Source organism: Macaca thibetana, chromosome 6, assembly GCF_024542745.1.
Source record: "Macaca thibetana thibetana isolate TM-01 chromosome 6, ASM2454274v1, whole genome shotgun sequence".
NCBI classification, from domain to species: domain Eukaryota; kingdom Metazoa; phylum Chordata; class Mammalia; order Primates; family Cercopithecidae; genus Macaca; species Macaca thibetana.
In genome coordinates this window covers 47,907,753-47,930,964 of record NC_065583.1, presented here as the reverse complement: position 1 = coordinate 47,930,964, position 23,212 = coordinate 47,907,753, and positions in this window count along the sequence as shown.

Genomic DNA, 23,212 nt, shown 5'->3' with positions numbered 1-23,212 from the left:
TGGTTTTGTTACTCTTGTTGTTGTTGTTTTGCTTGTTTGAGGACCTGGTCATAAATTCTTTGCCTAGGCCAATGTCCAGAAGAGTTTTTCCTAGGTTTTCTTCTAGGATTTTTACAGTTTCAATGTATGTTTAGGTCTTCAATCCATCTTGAGTTAATTTTTGTAAATGGTGAGAGGTATGGATCCAGTTTCCTTCTTCTGCATGACTATCCAGTTTTCACAGCATCATTTATTGAATAGAATGTTCTTTCTCCAGGGTATATTTTTGTCAACTTTGTTGAAGATCATTGAGTGTAGGAGGGTGGCTTTATTTCTAGGCTTTTTATTCTGTTCCATTGATCCATGTGTTTGTTTTTATAGCAGTACCATGCTGTTTTGGTTACTACAGCCTTGTAATATAATTTGAAGTCAGATAATACATTGCCTTCAGCTTTGTTCTTTTTGGTGAGGATTTTTTGATGATTCAGGCTTTTTTTGATTCCATATGAATTTTGGGATTGTTTTTTCTAACTGTGAAAAACAACATTCATAATTTGATAGGGGTTGTATTGAATCGGTGGATTGCTTTGGGCAGTATGGTCATTTTAACAATATTGATTCTTCTAATCCATGAGCATGGGATGCTTTATTTTTTTGAGTCTTCTACAATTTCTTTAATCAGTGTTTTGTAGCCCTCCTTATAGAGATCTTTCATTTCCTTGGTTAAGTATATTCCTAGGTTTTGTTTAGTTTTGTTGTTGTTGTTGTTGTTGTTGTAGCTATTGTAAATGGAATTGCTTTCTTGATTTGGTGCTCAGCTAGATTCTTATCAGTGTATAGAAACACCACTGATTTCTGTATATTAATTTTGTATCCTGAAACTTTACTGAATTCATTTATCAAACCTAAGGATTTTTTTTGTGGAGTCTTTAGGGTTTTCTAGATGTAAGATCATATCATCAGTGAACAGGGATAATTTGACTTCCTCTTTTCCAATCTGGATGCTTTTATTTTTTTTCTATCACCTGATTGCTCTGGTGAGGACTTCCTAAACTAATTCTTTAGAAATTAAAGATCTCTTTCATGTACATCAAGAGAGCAATAGCAGTTTGTGAAGATCAGATAAACCTGCAAACAAATCAGTTTTGTAATCAATTTATAACTTAGCTGAACAAGTGCTAACTGCCATAGTGGGTTTCATCATTATACTCTTTTCAAATGTTCTTATTCTTAGTTATACATTATTTAATTTCTACTCACAATGGATCATTGGTTAGAGTCAGAAAGCATGGAAACACTGATGTTAACATACAATAAATTAATGAAGACTGTAAAAAAGGATAATAATTCTGCAAAATAACCCAGGATGATTTTTGCCAGGTAAGTAAGTTGCATCCATCTGATCAGAAATCACATATAATGCATCTAGATGTCCTTAGTACTGCAAAATTAAAATGCTTAAAGAAGAAAATATAGTGACAATTACATCCAATTTGGCTTTCCATTTGTTGGAAATAAAGACTGCTCATAGATGCCATATGTTATTTGTGGCAAAGTGTTTACAAACAACAGCATGAGGCGATCTCTCTTATCTTGTCATTTAAAACATAATGCAAATGTTGTAAAAATAAACCATTTGTTTTTTTTAGTGCAAAAAGCAAGAATCCAAAATATCGGGTCATGAAATTAGTTTTTGTCCATTTGATGTTGAATCATGTAAATTTCAATCTGCATTTTAATATATATTCAGTCTCCAACTGTCTTAGTCCAGTTTGTGCTGCTATAATAGAATACCACCAACTGAGTAATTTATAATGAACAGAAATTTATTTGGCTCACAGCTCTGGAGGCTGGGAAGTTCAAGATCCAGGGGCCATATCTAGAGAGAGCCTTTTTGCTGTGTCATTCCATGGAGAAAGGTAGAAAAGCAAGAGAACACATGTGCACGAGACAGCCGGGGAGGGCCAAATTTGCTTTTACAACAAATCCACTCCTGCAGTAACAAACCCACTTCCAAGATAATGGTATTAGTCCATCATGAGGGCAGAATCCTCATGACCTAATCACCTCTTAAAGGTACTATCTCTCAACACTGTTGCATTGGGATAATTTCTAATAACGAACTCTGAGGGACACACACAAACCATAGCACCAACGAACGTCATAATTTCTTTGTTGGCAAAGCATGCTTTTCCTTATGTAACTAATTAAAAAGAAACTAAATTGACGAATGCCTGTAAAGCACTTAATATGGCACCTAATATATAAAAAGCACAAAATAAATGTTATTATTTTTATTATCAAATTATCAATTGTCAAATGGGAAAAAGTTAAATTTGTTCTCATATGGAATTAATATTACTAAATGTTATCTATGGCAACAAATTATAACACAAACTTTAGCAATATTGATCTCAATTTTTTAATTAAAATTTTACCTTTATTATATACCATTCAAGAATGACTAAGTGATTTTCTAAAATTCTTATGAGGACTGGGAGACTAAAGTACTGCAAAATAAGTTCGTACGACCAAAAAAAAAAAAAAAAAAAAGTTGAGAAAGAGCAATGACCCTGCTCAGCCACTGTCTTGATTTGTCCTCGATATTTCTTTCCGCTTTTCTCTAAGAAGAATGCTCTGTTCTGTGTCTGGGGAGACTGACCTGTATAGATTGCAAATGAGTTTCCTTCACCTCTGGCTTCTAGTTCACCCAATAGGAGGCACCAGGTGATTAGAGGGTAGACAGAGAAGACAGAGTATTTATTCCCCTACCTTCTCTCCTTCCAGGCAGCAATTTAACAGGAGCCACATTTCTCTACCTAAGAAAACAATAATGTAATAGACCTCGCTCCCTTGTCTACAGCTTTCTTTGGGTCCCAGTAACAGCTTCTTTCCTTTCCTCCTTCAGTTTAGAGAAGGTATCAGCTTACTGTTCTTACTAGTCCCTGGGTGTTTCATCTTCTTTTTGTGAGTTCCCTTCATCCTGCTTATACCTTTATAAATAGTACTTGCATTAAGCTCTTTTTAATTACTCTTTTGAGTGTGTCACTTTTCTCCTGACTTTTAAAATAATTGGTATTGGAACTGGCCCCAGGAAGCAGGCCCTAAAACTAGAATTTGGAGATTGGGTTACTCATCCATTTGTAGAGAGCATAAACAAGCTTCTAAAGGTAGACGGGATAGTGATCATCTGTAGCATTACAATTAAAATTATCACTGGCATATGATGGAGTGCAGGTGGAAGAAAAAGTGTGGAGAGCTGAAGTGGCTCTGGCACTTTGTCACTATAAGAGCAATGGTGATTATGAAAACCCTGGGATAGGCTAACTGCTTCTCACTGCTCTAGAGAGAATACATACAAAGAAGGACAAAATGAAAACAGTGAATTCCTGAGTAAAAGAATAGCTGGAAATCAGGAAGACTTTCTTGGCAGTTTTGAAGGAGTTTTTCATCATCTGTAGTTGCAGAACAGATATGGCTAAAGATCAAGCATAAAGCCTAAGTATGAGGATGACACAGTTGTGGTACCAGTGAATATGTATCTTTGCCAGGGCTCTTATGCTAAGGCAAGGATTCTCAGTCAGAAGTGGTTTGCTTGTCAGGGAACATTTGGCAATGTCTGAAGACATCTTGGGTTGCCACAACTGTAGAGGGTACTATTGGTATCTAGTGGTTAGAGAGTAAAGATGTTGTAAACATCCTACAATACACAGGATAGCCCCCATAACAATTATTTAGCCCCAAAAGTTATTAGTATTGCTGAAGTTAAGAAACATTGTGCTAAGGTCATGTCACTGATGAACAAAATCTAAGACACTGATACATGGGATAGGGACACTTACATAGTTGAGAACATTGAATCCCTAAATCCTCTTAAAATTTGTTTGCTGGTTGAAACATACTCTTATCTTATAATAAAAGCCATTTTCTTTCACATGGCAGGTATGGCAGTATACCTTTGCCATCTTATCTACCTATAGATAAAGCTATTATCTACCCTCCCATTCTCTGTCACAATATAGCCTTAATTGTTTTGCTATCTCATAGAAAATCACAATAGTCTGTTACATGGATATTATTATGCTAATTGTACCTTTTGAGCAGGACTGAGTAAGAACCATACGTATTTTAGCAAGACATGCATGCCAGAAAATGGATGATAAATCTCGCAAAAATTCAGACTTGACACATAAGTGAAGTTTCTAAGGATGCAATAGTCTAGAATGTATAGGTATATTTCTTCTAAAATGACATAAAAAAAAATGTTGCTTTTCCTTCCATCATTCACCACAAGGAAAAGCACAACTTGATTGAGGCTCTTGGAATTGCAGAGGAAACATATACCTTGCTCTGACCTCTTGCCAAATAATGGGTAAGTCTCCTAGTTTGTGAGAGGTCTTGATCAAGAGAAGTTTCTATAGACGGTCCTGTCAATAAACTTCTCTATTATTTGGTGATCCGGTATATCCAGTTGTACGAGAAATATCTGTGGCAGATAGAGATGTTACACAGAGTGTCTAACAAGCCTGAATAGGGAAATTATAGCATAAACCCCATGGTTTTAAAGTAAGAATTCTGCTAATAATTGTTCTCTATCTGTAAAGCAGCTTCTGCCTTCCCAGTAAGCCCTGGCAAAGACCAAACACCAGACCACGGGACACCAATCTGGTGGGTAGAGGCTAGAGATGGTGTAACACCCTAGAATTCACAGGATAGCCCTCCATAACAATTATTCAGCCCCAAAAGTCAGTAGTGAAGTTGAGAAACACTGTGCTAAGGTCATGGCATTGATGACAAAAACCACCGATTATAGTGTTATGTGATCCACTGAATCATAAAATTGGAAGTACACAGCAGAATTCCATTTTCAAATGGAAATGATATTTATAAGTTCAAGCCTGAACAGGCCCAGAAGGTGGAAGGGTACATTGCACAATAGGTGACTTAGACTCCTATGGCACCTACTCCTACTGATTCAGCAGTTCTATCTTGACCCACACCTCAGAGGAAACTTCCTATAATCAATAAATAGGAGAAGAAAGCATGGCCTTCTTCATTACCGACGGTTTGCACAGTGTGCTGAAATGAGTCAGAATAGACAATATATCACAATCCCACTCAAGGGTGACTCTAAAAGACAATGGTGAAGGGAATGCTCCCAGTGGGCAGAATCGATGTTAATTGTTTATTTTGTTCCCCCTTTCTTCCCCACTACCTTATATGAAGGACACAAATAGAAGCTAACATTTTAAGTTGATTCCTAGGAATTGACATCATCCCAGTAAGACCCATTAGCTGATGGGACTCTGTGTTCCACTGTGTAGGGGCCATACTTTTTCCCTGACAAGAGAGTAGAGCAGGGGCTGAACGTGCTGGAGAGTCCCCATTTGCCCTCCAGGTATATCCTCCACCCGTCTCTACCCTGCTCTGTGCTCTGGGTGGCAGCCTACAGAGACTACATCACCCAAGTTCCCTTGTCCTCTGGCTTTGTGGTTAAATTTGTCAATGGGAGGTACCAGCAGCTAGAGGAAAAAGAGACTGGGGTGTTTATGTCTCTTTATGCCAAATCTCAGCTTAGAATAATAGCTTAAGGCCACAGATTCTGTTTGGCAGCCTCTCTCATGACTACAGCTCTCCTTGAGTTCCAGTAACATCTCCTTCTCCTTTCCCCTTCAGTCATAAAGGTAGTAATGGTTTGCCTATGTTGCTAGTCCCAGGGTACAACAATCATCTCTTGCTGGTTCCCTTAATCCCACCCACAGCATTCTAAATAGCCCCTTCTTTAACCTCCCTTAAATTGCTCTTTTGGGTTTTCTATCTTTTTTCCTGGTAAGATCCTAACTGAAGCAAATACCTTTATTTCTCAGAGCAGAAAACTGAGGCCTAGAGGAAGGATAGGTGCAGCTTCTCCTTGACTGCCCATGAGAGGCACTCTGGGGACCTGATCACACCGCATACTTACCTCCAGAAACCTCCTTTTCTGTTTTCAGATGACAAAATGGTTTGCAGGCTGGTGAAAAAGGTTTTCCATAGAGGGAAACAGAGTCAGTACCAAGGTAGGTCTCTAACCCAGGGCTCTAGAGCCCCAGAACCAAATGCTTCCTGGCCATCTTTTGTCAATGATTTCACAGAGGAGGACTTCATGTCCAAAAGGTCCCACTGACCTGGCTTACCCGCCTCTGGCTTGAATGTATGGCCCACCCCTTTGTGCCTAAATGACCCTCAAGAGGGCCATGGATAGCCTACCCCTTAGAGAGTACCTCAGCCTCCCATCACTCATTCATTCACACACACACGTGCACATGCACTGACTCCCCGCCATGTACCAGGCACTGCACGAACCATGGAAATAATGATTTTATTTGGCTCACAAGGCAGGTGGAAGAGTTCCTAGGCAAATAGATATCACTTTTAAAATGGGAAGGAAAAATGCGAAATAAACATTCACAACGGAAAATTACACAGCTATTAAAGATATATATATATATATATATACACACATAGAGAGTTTGAAACAGCATAGAAAGTTTTTATGACAAAATGTTTAGAGGAAAAGTAGAATACAAAATGTTATATAGTGTGCTTATGTAAAATGCATAAGGAAAAAATGGACTGGAAGGAAATGCACCAAAATGCTAGTAGTGGGACGTAGTGTGACATTTCTCTGTATTTAACAACTTTCTTATAACAGGCATCAATTAACTTATGTCTTGTTATGAGCTTCTTAAATACATAAGTAGTTTTGAACACTATTTTTTAGATATTCAAACTGCAGTTATGAAACAAAAGCCCAGTTGAGAATGCCACTTCTAATCCCAGTCTCCTCCCAAGACAGTCACTGTTCTCAGTTTGACTTGTGTGGTTTCTCATGTACAGAGAGAAAGTTACTATTTATGGGAGGTTTTCGACATAAGTGGAACATTACACAAATTATTCTGCAACCTCACTTTTTTCACTTAATAATAAAGCTCGGGGATCTTTCCACAGATACTGTACACATATCTAGCTAAGGATTTTAAACATTAATAGTGGATCCTGATATGGCTACTCCAGCACTTATTTAATATTCGGGCCATGAACAAATTGCAGTGAACAGTCACATAGGTGTCTCTTTGCACATATGTAGGACTTTGTGTCTAGAACGGACACTAAGAAGCAGACTTTCTTAGTTGAAGTTTTGGATATTTTAATTTTAAAAGTTTCCATATAGAGATCCCATTCCCCCAGACACCACTAGCTACTTCTGGGAAAACTGGGAGTCTCAGCTGTTCACTGGGCCCTAAGGCTCTAGAGGTGGGGTTTCCTAGCATCCTCGAGGTCCTTGGGGTCTCTGATGGGCTGCCTGTCACCCAGGAACACAGACCTTCTACATCTGCCCCCAAGATGTGCCCTGTGGATCAGACCACAGGCCCTGCCTGGTGCCAGACACCCGCAGCATCCTGTTTAGCATTTAGATCATGAACAAATGAGCAACGTGGGGGAAAAGGCTTCTCAAAGAAAGCCCACCACCCACTGAAGTTTACCATAGTTCTTTTTGCCTCATGCAGAAAGGAGGTATTTCCTCTATTTTTAAAAAAAAAAAAAAGTCCCTTGGGGGCCTGAAAGTCAGAGCCAAGTGTTTTAATATTCCAGATAATTAATTAATTAATTTCTGGGAAAAACATAACTTAGAATGACCATCATTGCTTTCTCAGGAAATGTTATCTTTCTTTGCAGAGGCAAAGTGAACTTCAGCTCAACCCAATTGCAGCTAAAGTGAGTTCATTCTGGCCCTTATGCTGAAAAGAGGGTCCTCAGGAGAGCTTGTGGGAACTCTGAGCTTGTGGGATGCTGGGATACACACCCTCCACTCAGTTCACCTCACAGAGGCTGTGACAGAGCAGATGCCTCTGGGAGAGAGGGAGCCTTTGGCCTTTCACATCCCAGGCAAAGCTCTCTCCAAAACCTCCCTTTGAAAAGCCTCAGAATTGGCCTCAGAAGGGTTTCGGCACTCGCAGCGCTGACTCTCTTCACTCCAAAGCAAGGAACCAGCCCTCGAAAGGGGCAAAATCTGCCCAAGACCTCACCATCCTGCCAGGGCTCTTCCCACATGACTGCTCTCACAAGGCCCAAGCTGGGCACAGCCTGGCAGCAGGAATTAAGGCAGGGCACAAGTAGCTGGGACAAGGTACAAAGTGACCCAGTAAAAAGGCACCAACAAGGGCTTCCTGGGTTCAGAGGAAGGTTACTTCTTGTCTCTATGGTGGGGCAGGGGGAGGACCCATGGAGTAGGACCTCTGCGGGACCCTAGTGGCCCGTAGTACCCATCTTGAACTCTTAGACCTGCTATGACTTTGGGAAAACTATAAAACTGAATCTGTATTGTCAATCATCTACTGATCCTCCAGAACAAATCCCAAGTCCATCTCCTTGGCTCCCCTCCTAGTCCAAGTCCATCCTCTCTCCTGGGTGACTCCCACAGCCTCCTTCTACTCCTGTCCCCTAATGGTCCATTCTCTACATGGTGATCAGAGAGATCTTTGCTTATAAAATAAATGATGTGGGCCGGGCGCGGTGGCTCACACCTGTAATCCCAGCACTTTGGGAAGCTGAGGCAGGCCAATCACAGGGTCAGGAGATGGAGACCATCCTGGGTAACATGGTGAAACTCCATCTCTACTAAAAATACAAAAAATTAGCCAGGCGTGGTGGCAGGCACCTATAGTCCCAGCTACTCGGGAGGTTGAGGCAGGAGGATCACTTGAACCCTGGAGGCGGAGGTTGCAGTGAGCCGAGATCTTGCCACTGCACTCCAGCCTAGGCAACAGAGCAAAACTCCAACTCAAAAAACAAAAAAACAAAATAAAATAAGTGATGTGATATAACTCCTCTGCCTAAAACCTTCCAACAACTCCCCACTGCTCTTGGAAGAATTCAAATCTAGCATAGCCTACAAGGCCCCAGATGACCCAGGCCCTGCCTAACTCTCCAGCCTCGGCTCTATCCCACCTCCCCAGCTCTCTGCTGGTCTTCTCACTGTTCCTGTGACAGACCATGCCCATTCCTGATTCAGGGTCTGTCCCAGGTTTCCCAGAAGCAGAACCTGAGAGGAGGGGTTCATGTGAAAGTGCTTATTAGGGAAGTGTTCCCAAGTACAGAAACCCAAGTACAGTAGGGAGGTGAGCAAGATGGATCAGAAGGGGAAGGAAGCCAAGGAAGTGAGTACCAACCCACCAACGCCTACGGAGGGTGTCTGTGACCCAGTACCTCTGGGGAGCCACGGAAACAGCATACGTCACTCCTGGAGCCATCCTCATCAGGGACAAGAGGGCTCTCAGGTACACACCCATCAGTTGTAGGTCAAGGGCTGCCCCGATGGGGATGAAAATTCCCAGCAACCTCCTGCTATCTAGGGAAGGACAGCAGTTCCAGCAGCCTGAGGCCAGTCCGCCAATGCAGAACTGCCAAAGAGCTGCAGATGTGGGCACTGGGAGGAGGCGTGTGCACAAGCAGGGGACACAGACACGTGGGGACATGAGCAGAGCAGCAACAGCATCTCTCTCCCTGCTCTTCCCATCTCCTTGCATGACTCACTCCCTCTTTTTCCTACAATGTCCTCTCTATTGTCACTGGCTCCATCTCCCTAAAATCACCCTCCGTCCCACCCTGTCACTCTGCCACCTTACCCTGCTTCAGTTATCTTCATGGCCCAAACTCCCTCTGAAATGATCCAAGCAAATCAGTTTGTCTCCTGTGTATTGTTGGGGTCTCCCACTGGACTGGAAGGGTGGGGACCTGGCCTGGCTTATCTGCATCTTGTATCCCTAGCACTTAGCGCAGAAGACATTTTGAGGACTTTATTAATACTGCCTGGAGCATAGCAGGGCAATTTACATAACTATTTAAAGTTCATTTATTTCTATTTCACAAGCACCTGCGTAGAATTTACTATCTAAATTCCTTACAACCTATTTAATCCCCAGAATAACCCGATGAGGTAGGTACTATTACTATCCTCATTTTCCATGTTGGGAAAACTGAGACTTGGAGGCTACAGAACTTGCTCAGAGTCACACGGCTAGTAGGAGATGTGGGCCAGGGTGCCAAGCCCAGTCCAGAGGCTTCAGAGGTTCTGTTGGCTCTAAACAGCCTGCTGCAAGGTGGCAATCATTATCCTCCATCCAGAAGAAAACACTCAGAGAGGTTCCGTGACTGAGCTCAAGCCCCAAATCTGGCGATAAGTGGAACTGAGATTCTGATTCCAAAGTCATCCCCCAACCCAGGTGCCGCTATGAGTGACTTTACTGGCAGCATGCGCAGATGCCTTGTCCCTCTTCCTCTGACTCTTCACTGCATGCTCTTGGCCCTCTGCACTGGTCCCTGGTGATCACCTCCAGCCCACTTTCCAGGGAGGAGAGAGATGCCGCCCCATGGCTGAGGAAGCCTCTTACCTCCCACTTTCTGCAAACTACACAGGCTATTTGGTGGCCCAGCTGCGACAATAACAGGTCCAGACATCTTGCAGCCAGTAGCCCTCCCTGCAGCACATTCAGCTACCCCTTCCTACAGGTAGAATACAGCTCTCAAAAAGAAGCATTCCAAACAAAGTCACTGATTTTTAAGCAGTTGTGTGGTGTGTGTGTGTGTGTGTGTGTGTGTGTGTGTGTGTGTGTGTGTGTGTGTGTGTGTGTGTGTGTATGCATGCACGTGTTGTCTTAGAAGGGGTAGGAAGGGCCAGAGGGATGTGTGGACAAGCAGATGAGCTAGCAAGGCCGGAAACCTCCCACCATTACCATTCAGAGTGAGACTTCATTAACCCAGATACCACATTACTGGAGACTGGAGGAGGGTGCAGTGTGGCCCACCACATCACCCACCAGCAAGTCAGATCCCCTGAGGGGAACCCTCCGAATTGGCGAAATGATTCCTGCCACACTGTGTGTAGCCTGCTCAACAACCTGGCTTTGAAACAGACACATGTGCACCCCCCCACCAACCAGCATGCCCACCTCCCAGCTGAGCGTGCCAGCAATTATGGCAATTCCTAAATCACAGTAGACAACTCACTGGGGGTTATTCAGTACCTTCTAATTAGTGTTACACACTGATTATCTAAGGCTATTGATATTGACTTTAATGGTAATTATAATTTTCACATAAAATATTTAATAACCATTCATAATACAAGAAATTTGATTAAGGAAAAAGCATTTTTCTTGGATTTCCACATTGATCTCCTGAAGGCTCAGCTGGGTTTATTCCAAGCAGGAGTAAATATAGCTGACACAATTACCCATCAAAGGCTGTGGAAAACAGCAAACTCAGATTTACCCACCCCCACTCTTCTGAAATACTCAACAGCTATGAAAAATGGGCTAAGGCCACAGACAGGAGATTTACAAAAGAAGAAATGTAAATGGCCAACACATCTGTGGGAAAATATTTAGCCTCACTAGTAATCAAGCAACACCCATTTAAATCAGACACCATCTCTTCTATCAAATTGGCAAAGACGTATTTTATAACTACAACTGCTGCTGTTAGCAAAACTATATACTGGGCCACTACAGACTTGTCTGCCACATTCTTCCCCTTCTAGAACATGCACCCCCTTCCTGCAAATAATCACTTTTCCACCTTCTGCAATCACATAGTAGGAAGTGGTGCTGTCATTTTCTTTCTTTCTTTCTTTCTGTCACCTCCATCTACTGTAAATGGCCAGAAGTAGATCTTCAACCTAAGACGAGCCCGTCACAGATGCCCACCTCACTGCCCTTCACGACTGGTCGGCCACAGGCATGTGACCCAGCCAGGCCAATGAGAGTGCTTCCCTGTGATCTTTCCATCTAGGATCCAAGAGCGTAGATAGCTTCAGTACCTCTTAACAAAGGGGCAAATCTAGGGGATGGAAGCTGGGGGAGCCAGCAGCAGCCATCATCCGTCCAACTCTCTGTGACACTTAAACATGGAGTTGTACAACCAAGACCCAGAATACTGTAGAGCTAGTTAGTGTTTTTGTCATCCACAACAGCAAATAGTACCCAAGCCACATCCCTCAAGTCCCTGCCTATTTCCCTCAGAAACTATGACAATTTGCCTGAGTTCTCATCCCAGGCCATCATAAGGACAATACAGAAAGCTCAGAGCAAGCTTGGAATCAGGCCCTCACGCTGCTCTATGGGAGGGAGGAGGAACCCTGTCTACTACTTTCCTCTGTCAGGGACTTGCAGGTGGCGGCGCAGGGGATGCCCTTCTGTAGGCATCCCAATGATTGCTTTGCAATGTCAATTCTTAGCACCCTCACCAACACCCCTCCCAACACAAAAAACACTACAGAGTGTACATTTCGTGAAGTGATTTCCAAACCTCTAGAAACACCCTTGATGTGACAGAATGCAAGTACAGAAACTCCCAAGTGCTCACAGTTTTTGCAGCGCCCCCAGCCTTCCAAAGAGCTCTGTGGCTTCCCTCTTCCAAGATACCTACTCTGTGTCAACCTCAATGAAATTAGGTTCTCTCTCACACGACTTCTAAATGTGGACATGACTCCAACCAGACAAACATGATCCAGCTCTTCAGAAGCCAGAAGGGCTGCTTTAATAAATAAATAGGCATCATTATGATTGTACCCAAGGACAATCCCAGCTTAATGCCTTTTATCCCAGTGTAATTATTAATAACACCTTTCCCTCTCACAGGCATCCTGGTTTAGGTGATAAATTAGCCTTATCTATCAATAAATCTATAAACCAGCCAGTCCCAGCCCAACACACACATGGCCTCACATAGCCTCCTGCTGCTTTCATCATAGTGGAAAACAATGGAATCTCTTGCCTCGTCTGAGCTCCAGGCAATATCTTTTAAACTTTCCTTCCACTGTGTGCAAAATGACGGAGAAGGAAAGTCCAAGTTTCATTTGCCATCAGCTCACAAAATGGCTGAGCCAGCCCTGTGCCCTTTTCTTTGTTTGTGGGCTGTGCTGCCTCGTCCTTTCCAGCATGCCAGCATCCTCAAGTGGTTTGGGGGAATGTTTCTCTCTCCAAACTGGATTGTAGTTCAAGGGAAGTTACAAATCCAAAAGAAAATGAATCACCTTTGTGAGGCTCCTTTTTTCAGGTTTGTAGAAAACAATAGAAATTCCTTTCCACTGTCCCTGCCCCGCTCCCCTCCCCACATACACAGAGTCTGCAAGAACAGTTAGCTCACAGGCAGGAGTTAGAATTCCTACCATGCAGGTCTCCTGCCCTGCAGTCATACTCCCTGGTTCAAACCCTGCCTCCTCCACTTACTAGTTCTATGACCTTGGCCACCTTGCTTAACATCAGCAGGTTCAGCTGCATCATTTACTGAGTTATGAGATTAAATGGGAAAATATGTACAGGGAATTTAGCCCAGCGCTCCGTACCATGGGAAGCTTTAGATAAATGTTAGCTATCGTCATTAATAATAGTAGTAAAGATCTACCAATGGCAAGTTTAAAGTAGATGGGTATGGTATGCTTTAGTGAGAAATTCACTCGGCATTTGAAAAGTTGACTTGCTGATATTTATGACTAATCTGACCACATATTGTCTATTTTATGGCTGCATAAACTGAGGCCAGAAAAAACAAGTGCTTGCCCCCAAACTCCAACCTCTAAAAGGCCAAGCAGGGCTGGAAGTTCCACACTCATGTCACCATCCTGGGGAGAACACCCCATTCCTTGAAGAGTACTGGTCAGAGAATTCATTTTATAAGCATCATGTGAGGTGGACATCGTTGTTATACCCATTCTGAAGTGGAGAAAACTGAGGTCTACAGAGGTTAATTAACTTTTCCAAGGCCACATACAACTTGTAAGTGGCAGAATAGGGACATGATCTCTGTGTCAAAGTCCAGATCCTGTGATATTAAGGAGTAAGTTGCATCCTGGCTTCCACTACTCCAAGAAAAAGCTTTTGCTCTTGCCTAATGGTAGGGCAGAATTAAGTGAGACCTGTTAACGTCTTATTTCCCTTAAAAAGAAAAGCAGCAAATAATAAATTATTTTGGCACAAAGTTTGTTTTCAGGTTTCAGGGCTGGATATTCGTATGGTCCTGTGTGTTTCTATGAGTGGCTGTTGGCATGAGAAAATTCTCCTCCTAGTTTCTTCTAAATGAAATGGTGAAATGGTGACTTTGGGGGAGAAAGAGTAGAGACTCCAAGGGAATAAGGCCATGGGGAAGATGACAACCCAGCCCACAGGGACACATTCCTGCTCCTCTGAGCTTGAGAAGGAACAGATCTACTCCCGACAGGGTACACCCAACACCTGCTCTGCCTCCCCTCACAAAGCTCTCAGCCCTCAAAGCACACGAAGTCTTACAAACCATGCCGGGCTCACCCGCTGAGGACATGCTGGTGAGAAAGCAGGCACTGCAACCCCCATTCCTTCCTGATGGTCATGTGCAGCTGTGCTCCAAAGGACAGATGGGCCTAAAACCAAGAGACCAACTCCAGGTAGAAACATGCCCTGATTCAAAAAGGCACCTATAGGCCTAGAATGACCTATCACAGGGAAGGAAAGCCTGGGAACGTTTGCCAAGATACCTTTAGCAGGTAACTCGCCTTTACTGCCCCCATCAGGGTCCAGGGAACCTCTACATGCCCAACTCAATGCTCAGCTCAACGCCTCTGACCAGTACTCTTCAACGATAGAGACATGAGTGTGGGAACTTCAGCCCTGCTTGGCCTTTTAGAGGTTGGAGTTTGGGGGCAAGCACTTGTTTTTCCCAGCCTCAGTTTATGAATCCATAAAATAGACTTAGTATGTGGTCTATGAAGAGGAAGAGGAAGAAGGTGCCACCTTCCAGAAGCACAGCACATTGTCCAGGTATGGATGAGAAACACTCACGGGGCCCTCAGTGGAGAACAGAATCGAGGGCCAAGTGGTGTGGCTCAGGATGAGGTTGGGTTCTTTCAGAGACAGAAGTCATGGCCGTGTCTGGGACAGCCACGGTTGCTGAAGCTTGGTGGAGAAAGGCACATAGACAATGTCTGCAGGGTCACAATCACCTGCCTGTTCTCCCAGATGCCCGTAATCACCAACCAGCAGCACGTAGGCCAGGTGAAGCTGGCAGATGCCAGCCCACTGTCAGGTCTGTGCTGTTGTTGGCCAGGAGGTAGGACAAGTATGACACCTTTGCAGGATTTTTGAGGACCCTGAAGTCACAGTGCCTCTAACCATACACCCACGATGTGCTGGCATGCACCTTTCTGCCCTTGGTCAGTAGAGAAAAAACTTCAGCATCCCCAACTGGGCCCTTACCTGACCCCTGTACTCCCAGAGCCTCCGTGATTCTTCCCCACCCAAGCAAGCCCAGTTTTGTGTACTTTCCAAGTGGCCTTTTCCTCCCCAAGTGCCTACCAGCAAAGCAGGTCATCCTGGACTCTACAGCCTCCCTTGGGCCAGGCCTGTATCCTGGACCATCCCACTTTTCTGAAGAATGGAACAAGGGATGTTTTCTATTTTAATGGCTGCAGTTAAATGTTTCATGGGCCAAAACTGAGGCCAGATCACTTTATAATCATTCTTCTGGCTCCTGCATAATTGATGCCCTTATGTACTTTTCATGATCTAATTTATCTACCTCCTAAAATATTTTGTAAAACCTGAATCCCATCTGTAATGATCTATGTCCCCTTATAAAGTCTACCAAAGAATTTGCCATACAAGCTGAATTTGTGGATCTACACTCAGCTGCATTAGGTGAAGGCAGGACTGTTTCCAGGCAGGGCTGGAGGCCCGATGGGTCAAACAAGTCTAACCTTGGCTTGGGAAACACACCCAGGGGAGACGGATGCAGGGAGGGGGAATTCCCAAGGGAGGCCGGCCTTGAGGATTGTGAGGAAGTGAGACAGGCATTGAGGGAGCAAAAAGGACTTCCTAGGGTCAACTACAGAGAGCCTGTGTGGCCCATCAGGTGGCAAAGATAACAACAACAATTATAATAGCAATAGTAATGATGGTGACTGCTCTATCCAGACTGTTAAGTGTCAGGTACTATGTGAGCACCTCCCAGGCATAAGTTCACTGATTCTCATTCATGAGGTGGGGACTATCACCATTCCCATTTCACAGATAAGAAAACTGAGGCTTAGAGAGAGGTAAGTAATTTGCTTGAGTTCTGGTAGTCAGTACATTAGAGAGATGAGATTCAAACCTGAGTAGGCTGACCTGGAGCCAGGCTCCCAATCTCTGTACCACTTCGTACTCCTAAGTGAGTCTGCCTCCTCAAACTTGATGTCCTAGGAACCTAGAAATCCTTGAGTTTCAATAACCAATCAGCAAGGCTTTTAGGGTAAAGTTACCAGATTTCGTTAAAAACAAAAACAGAACACCTGTTGTGTGGGCAATATTTGGCATATACTTATACTAAAATATGATTCGCTATTTATTTAGAATTCAAATTTAATTGGGTAACCTCTATCTTACCTGGCAGTTCTATTTTGGGGCCACTCACCATGTGTCCAGGACTGTGCTAGGATTGGGACTACAGGGACTGCCTTCAATTGGAACCCAGCCTGCCTGGGCTTAAACGAGATGGACACCAGCACAAGGGACAAACATGAGCAGGGGCAGTCTGATCCAAATCTGCCGGCTGAATGCCTACGGTTGTTGAGGGTCAGAGGTTCACAAAACAACATCTTCCTGGAGGAGCACGGGGCCTGAGCTGAGCCCAGAGATGGGAAGAAGAGCAAGGACAGGAAGGAAGGGAGGCTGCCCTCCCCACCCCACCCCCAGTCCCACGCCCTGCTCCTGAGGCCTGCACTCCCCTCCTGGGTGCGGTCAAAAACCCCACTGGAGCCCAACACTCACAGCAACAAACTCCAGGGCAAGGCAAAACTTGGGCCAGGCCCATCCCATAGGAGGCCCCACCCAGACGGGCCCGCCTGCTATCCCATGGGCTGACCCAAGTCCACAGCTCCCACACCCACAGCCCCAGCCTGTGCTCACTCTGCCCCTCCCACTTAGAAGCTGCCTGTCCTCCCCAGACCCCGCCTCTCATCAAGGGCCCAGCTCCATCCTCCCCTGTTCTACCTGCCAATCTCACGCCTGCTGGCCTGCCCTTAGACTATATCCCTTAGACCAAACGTTTGCACATTGTTTATTAGGCCCCTAGCATGGAGCCTAGAACTTTGTTAGTGCTCTGTAAGTGGTTGTGAATGACTGAGGGTCACTCTGTCTGGCACCTTTGCTTTCTATGTGTGTGGTTACCCAGCAGAGGTTGGAACGGAGGGCGTGCCAGGGGAGATCCAGGGACAACACTCAACAGAGGAATACTGATATGTCTCCATATCCCCAGCGCCCAGCCCAGGGTCTGGTGTGGAGGAGATGCAAGAACTGTTTTGCCGAAGAGGGGGACATGAGATCGGGAGATCAGAAGCACGATGGGAGAGTCCAGGCCTGGGAAGTGCTGCCTCTCCTCTGCTTCTCTCCATGGCTTGTTCTAGGACTCGGACAAGTCACAGACCACTCTTCACTTCGGTTTCCTTGGCTGGAAAATGGAACATGGACACATTGCTCTGGCTGCCCAGCAGCTGGTTGCTAGGATGATGGGATCACTATAATAGTAGCACCTCCCTGCAAGACGAGTCTCACAGGAGGCCTAAAATGCAGTTGACTTGAGGTTCTGGACCTTGGTAAGTGCCATTCACACCAGTAGCCTCCCAAGCCCTGACTGGCCACGGCCCTGATGGCGACAAACTCCCCCTCCATGAACCCGGCCACACATCACTTGTCCATGTCTCTGTGGCTTCTCCAAGTCCAGCCTCTCTGAGCAGAGGCCAAATAAAGATGGACTTGCTCTCTCTCGCAGCAAACAACACCTCCGTCAATCTCTGGGCACCCACACCATGCTCATTGTTCTTGTGTGAATTCCACAGATGCTTATAAACACTTCCATTACTTCTGAAGTTTTATTTATGGTTTTTGTTAAACCTTTACTCTGAAATTTGCCATTTTAAACACTCCCTGACTGAGTAAGATTTACGCAGTTTCCTCCTACAGAAGCTACCTATAATGGACAGAGCCAAAATCAATTTATAGGGCCTCCAGAGCAGTGGACAACTCATTTTTATTGGAAGAAGGTGTTCTCAGGAAAGAGAAAAAAAATCCATTATGACCCCAGAAACATCCACTCCTCCAAGAGGCTGATTGCACTGGGCACCCATCTCTACTCCTCCTTCAAAATGAACTCAATAAAATGGCATAGAACCTGCTCCCCTTCAGACCAGAGATGGAAACAAGGATGCCAGCCTCCTCAGGAGAGGTCCCTGCCCCTCAGTGGCTTGGGATACACAGGTAGGGCACAGGCTAACCTGAGCCCAGTGATTCAAACAGAGCCAGGAGTAGGAGGTGGCCAGGGTGGTGGGGGAAGGTTGGCCATGTTACCAATTCATTCATGTTCTAAATCCCCATCTGAAGGGAACCTCACCTACATCTTTTCAGGCCTTGTCAAATAAATTAGGAAATCTCTTCCTTTGAAGATCAATGGTATAGAGATGACTTTGAACTCTTAATATCAGGCATTAGCAAGGTAATGTTAGGTTTTATAAGGAATGAAAAGAATTTACCAATTTTCTTCCAGCAATTCTCTCTGGGCTCTACAAGGAAGCTAATCACTAGATAATTGTTCAATGACTCTTCAGGTCCATTTAAATCCATTGAATTTTTAGAGAGGGAAAAAGTAGAAGTCCCTTAAAGGACCAATTACCAAACGGCTGGGACCTATACCTTTGCCAGAAAACACAGTTCTAGGAAAAGCCGGGATGCAAAGAGATTGGTGTATTAGTTGGCTCAGGCTGTCGTAACAAAGTACCACTGACTGGGTGGCTTAAACATCAGATGTTAACTTTTCTCACAGTTCTGGAGGCTGAAGTCAAAGATCAAGGTTCTGGCTGATTCAGTTTCTGTCAAGGGCATGCGTCCCGGCTAGTAGATGATGACCACTCCTCACTGTCCTCATATGTTAGGGTGGGGGAATCTCTGATGTCTCTTCTTATAAGGACATGAATTTTACTGGATTAGGGCCCTGCCTTATGTCCTCATCTAACCTCAAGTAACCTCAGGTTTACTTCTTTGGAGGCCTCATCTCCAAATACAGCCATATTGAGGGCTAGGGCTTCCATACATGCATTTTGGGGAGACATAAATATTTACCCCATAACACTGGGTCTGCCACAACTCGGTTCTCCACTCACAGGATTCCATTTCCTACCCCCACTTGGTGGCCCAAACCTTCTCCATGCTCTCCACCTCTGGTCTCCACCTCTCCCTACCCAGTACTTTCTGCAGGAGGCTCCGGTTCCCAAGCCACAGCTCAGAGTCCTTTCTCTGCTCAAAAACTTCAGTGGCTCCCCCATCATGCATACAATTAAGTCCATAAGTTAGAGAGCCAGTAAATGCATTGATCTAAAAATGAACAAACAAACTTCAGAGTCAGACAGACCTAGGTGAAAATCCTGGCTCTGACCTGTAGTAGCTGTGTGATTTGGGATAACTTACTTAACCCCTTAGAGCCTCAGGTTTCTCATCTATAACATGGGGAAAATAACAGCTCTTACTTCATTGGTTTGTGGTAGAGATGAAAGAGGGAATGCTGGGAAGTGCCTAACAGAGTGCTTGGCATTTAAAACCAAATGAAATGTTAGCTCTGGGTGTCATTACACTCTCTCAACAACCCACTGGTGATTGCAGCCCCTCTTACGGTTTTAACACCATCTAAAGGCCAACAGCCCCTACATTTACATCTCCAGCCCTGATCTCTCTCCAGGACTACAGATGAACGAAGCCAGCTGTCCCCTCAACATCTCCACGCAGATATCAACAGGCATCTCAGGATCATCACATGTAAAACAGCTCCTGATCCACTCCAACCTGCTCTACTCACAGCCTTCCTGATCCTGACTGCTGAGGCTGAAACTGTGAAGTCACCTTTGATTCCCCGCTGTCCCCGGTGTCATCCCACCTTCAGATGTTAAGAAATCTTCTGTGTCCAGAACAAAACCACTTACCGCCTCCACGGCACTCAACTAGCCCTCGCCTCTCACCTGGAGGCAGCGGCAGCCTCCTAACTGGCTCCCTGACTCCACCCTTGCCCCAGAAAGCTCAGGTTTTCACACACACACACACACAAAATAACACTTTCAAAACAGAAGCCCCCATCTCACAAAGGGTAAAGTCCAAAGCCCTGTACTGGCCTGCAAGGCCCCATTGCTCTCTGATCCCTTCTCCTACCACAGTCCCCTCGTTCACTCTGCTGTAGCCACACTGCCTCCTTGCTAGTCCTTAGCATGCCAGGCACACTCCTGCTTCAGGCTCTTCTGCCCTTGCTACTCCTTTAGCCTGGAGTGCTTTTCACCAGATAGCTACCTGGTTAGCTCGCTACAGCCTTCTCAAATTACTCAAATATCATCTTCCCAAAGAGGTCTACTCAGCTACCCTTGGCGAAATTGCAACCTACACGCAAACACACACACACACACACACACGCACACACAGTTCCCATCCTCCTATCTCATCCTACTCATTCTTGTTTCCTTGTACTTACCTCTCGCTAACATACTATATACATGACAGGTATATTATATTTATTTGTTTATTGTCTGCTTCCCCCTGTAGAAACTAAATTCACATAGGAGTGATATTTACTTGTTTTATTCACAGCTATATATCCAGCCCCTAACATAGTGTCTAGCACACAGAGGTCACTCAGTAAATGTTTGTTGAACTAATGAGAGCTGAGCCATTCACTCACACATTTATTTAACAAATATCTGCTGAGCATCTTCCAAGCCCATCAGGCCTTTCCAGCCACTTTCCCTGGATGTCCCTCCACAGAACCTCTTACTAAACTGCCCTCGTCTGTCTACACACCTGCATTCTGAGTGCCCTTTCCCCTGCAGCCTTGCCCACTCCTATTCCACCTGTGGAAATCCTAGGCCTCCGCCAAGGGCAGCTCCCCTCCTTCTCCTCTGTGAAGCTTTGCATCCGATGTGGGGGCCTGGCCTTGAGTTTCCCCATGTCTTTCCTCTGGCCATCTTCCCATTCTGCTGGGCATCGGCATGGGTTATGTCCTGTCCTACATTCCTGCTAATCGCGCCTTGCTCCTCTCCACCTCACCCGTGGTGCCAGGCATACCTCAGCTGGTCCAGATTTAGGAGTGAGTTGGCATGCCTTTGTATCAGCCTGTAAATTCAGAAGGCAAAAGTAAACCTTAGTCTTGGAGAGTCAGCTAATTTGGCCCCTTGAGACAAGAGTGGCACATAATTATACAATTACCTTCCTCCTGCCAGGCTCACAACCCCATCAACAGCCCCAGAAGGAACGCGCTGCCTCTCCCTCATGCCATGTCTCCATGACGCAGCTGACCTGTGTCCTCCCACCAAATGCAGCTGCTGCACAGCCTGCCCTCAGGTCCCACCCCAGGCCCCCGTTAGGACTGTTCCTCCCAGCCCATGAAAAAGACTGTGTGCATTCAGGAACAGAACAATGATACACTTGCTATAAACACGGGTTCTACCAGGCACCACACTCCAGTTCAACTGGTTTTAATCCTCGAAGGAATGAGTTGTTGGGCAATTTCTTGCTCAAAAGATGGAATAAGCAATGCATATGATCAAAAGCATGTCTACCAGCCCTGCCCTGCAACCTCATTCTCTGAGAAAATAGGTGACACACCACCCATGACATCCCAGAGTTCATGTGTCCCCAAAGCTTGCTTCATCCATGCACATACATGTAGAAATTAACATAAAAACAACATCCTTGTTTCCATCACTCCGTCTGTCACCGACTTTAGCTCCTGCTCCTAGCGGGGGACTGAGGCACCGAGGTTAGGTGAGGAAGGCGTGGCCTATGTTGTAATCACATTTCCTCTCCTTTTGCTCATCTTCCCAGAGGAAAATGCAGTGGAAGTCATGGAAAGTCGAAGAAGAGGAATTATGTTAAATGAGACATCCCTCCTCAAGTCAGCAGTGATCCCACGGCCCAAAGCAGCAATCCAAGTTTTATTTGCTCATAAACATTAATGGGACCAAACCTCAGGGAAAGGAAAAGGAAAAGCCAAATGGCAGAGAGCACAGTGACGCTGTAAAACTCAGGCTCAGAGCAGGAGGGGAAAGGTCAGAGCTCTGGGGAAAGGGGCGCTCACGATCTCCCCTTCACAGAGGGACTGTCCTTGCTGGCTCTGGGAGGTGGATCTGGGCAGGTTTTTTAATTTCTTGGAATTCCATAAATGCTTTTGAGGAGGAAGAAAAAACTTAAAATACAAGGTGTGCTTTTAATGGCCAACCTCTGCCAAAGCGCAGTGACAACTGAGGCCCACCCCTCAGGCTCTACATCCCTGACCAGCTGAGACTTGGGGAGGGACCATCCTCTTGGTGCAGGGACAGGGCATCCTAACAGAATAGACAGATCCCAATCCCAGTCTCCGCCCTATTAGTGACAGCCAAAAGGATTCTAGGTAAACTCATACAACCGCTCTCTGTCTCTGCTTTGTTATCCTCGCCACGGGCACGTCCCCTCTGCCTGCTGCTGGGGCTTAGAGCTGGTGCAAAGCACCGTGTGAGCAATGAAGGTGTTCCCAGGCACCGTGCTGAGCTCCCACCCACACCAACTCATTTGATCCTTTCAACAACCCTGTGAGCTAGGCACTAGGCTCCCCGTTTTACAGATTAGAAACTGAGGCTCAGAGGACCTAAGTCCCTGGTTTAAGGTCTCACAGCTGGAACATGGCAAAGCCAGGACTAGAACTCAGGTCTGTGTCAGCAGTCCGTGTTTTTCAGCCGGAAGCTACCTGACCTGATTCCACACAGCGGCAGCCCAAGACTAGCACACAGTAGCTGCTTAAGCAAAGCCTGCTGAACTGAATTGATGCCCAGTCCCGCGGTCTCACATCTTCCAGCAGCCCCTCAGGGTCAGCACCACCTCCTACCCTGGCCCTACTAGAAGAAGCGCTGGGTTTGTTTCTCCCTCTCTGATTTGGAGGGAACCACAGGAGCCTTGAGGCCATTTCTGACCTTCCAGCTCTGTATCCAGGTTTTAACTTAGAGGGAGGAAAAGAGAAAGTATTTTCTTTCCCAATTTCCTCTCTCATTTGAATGTTGAATTCTGTGGGATCTGTAGACGCCTAGTTCCCCGGAGGAATTCCCTGAGAAGCCATCTGCTTGTGTGCTTCTGAGACTCCTTGGCAAATGAAAATGTAGGAGGCTAATCAATCATCCTGGGGAGCC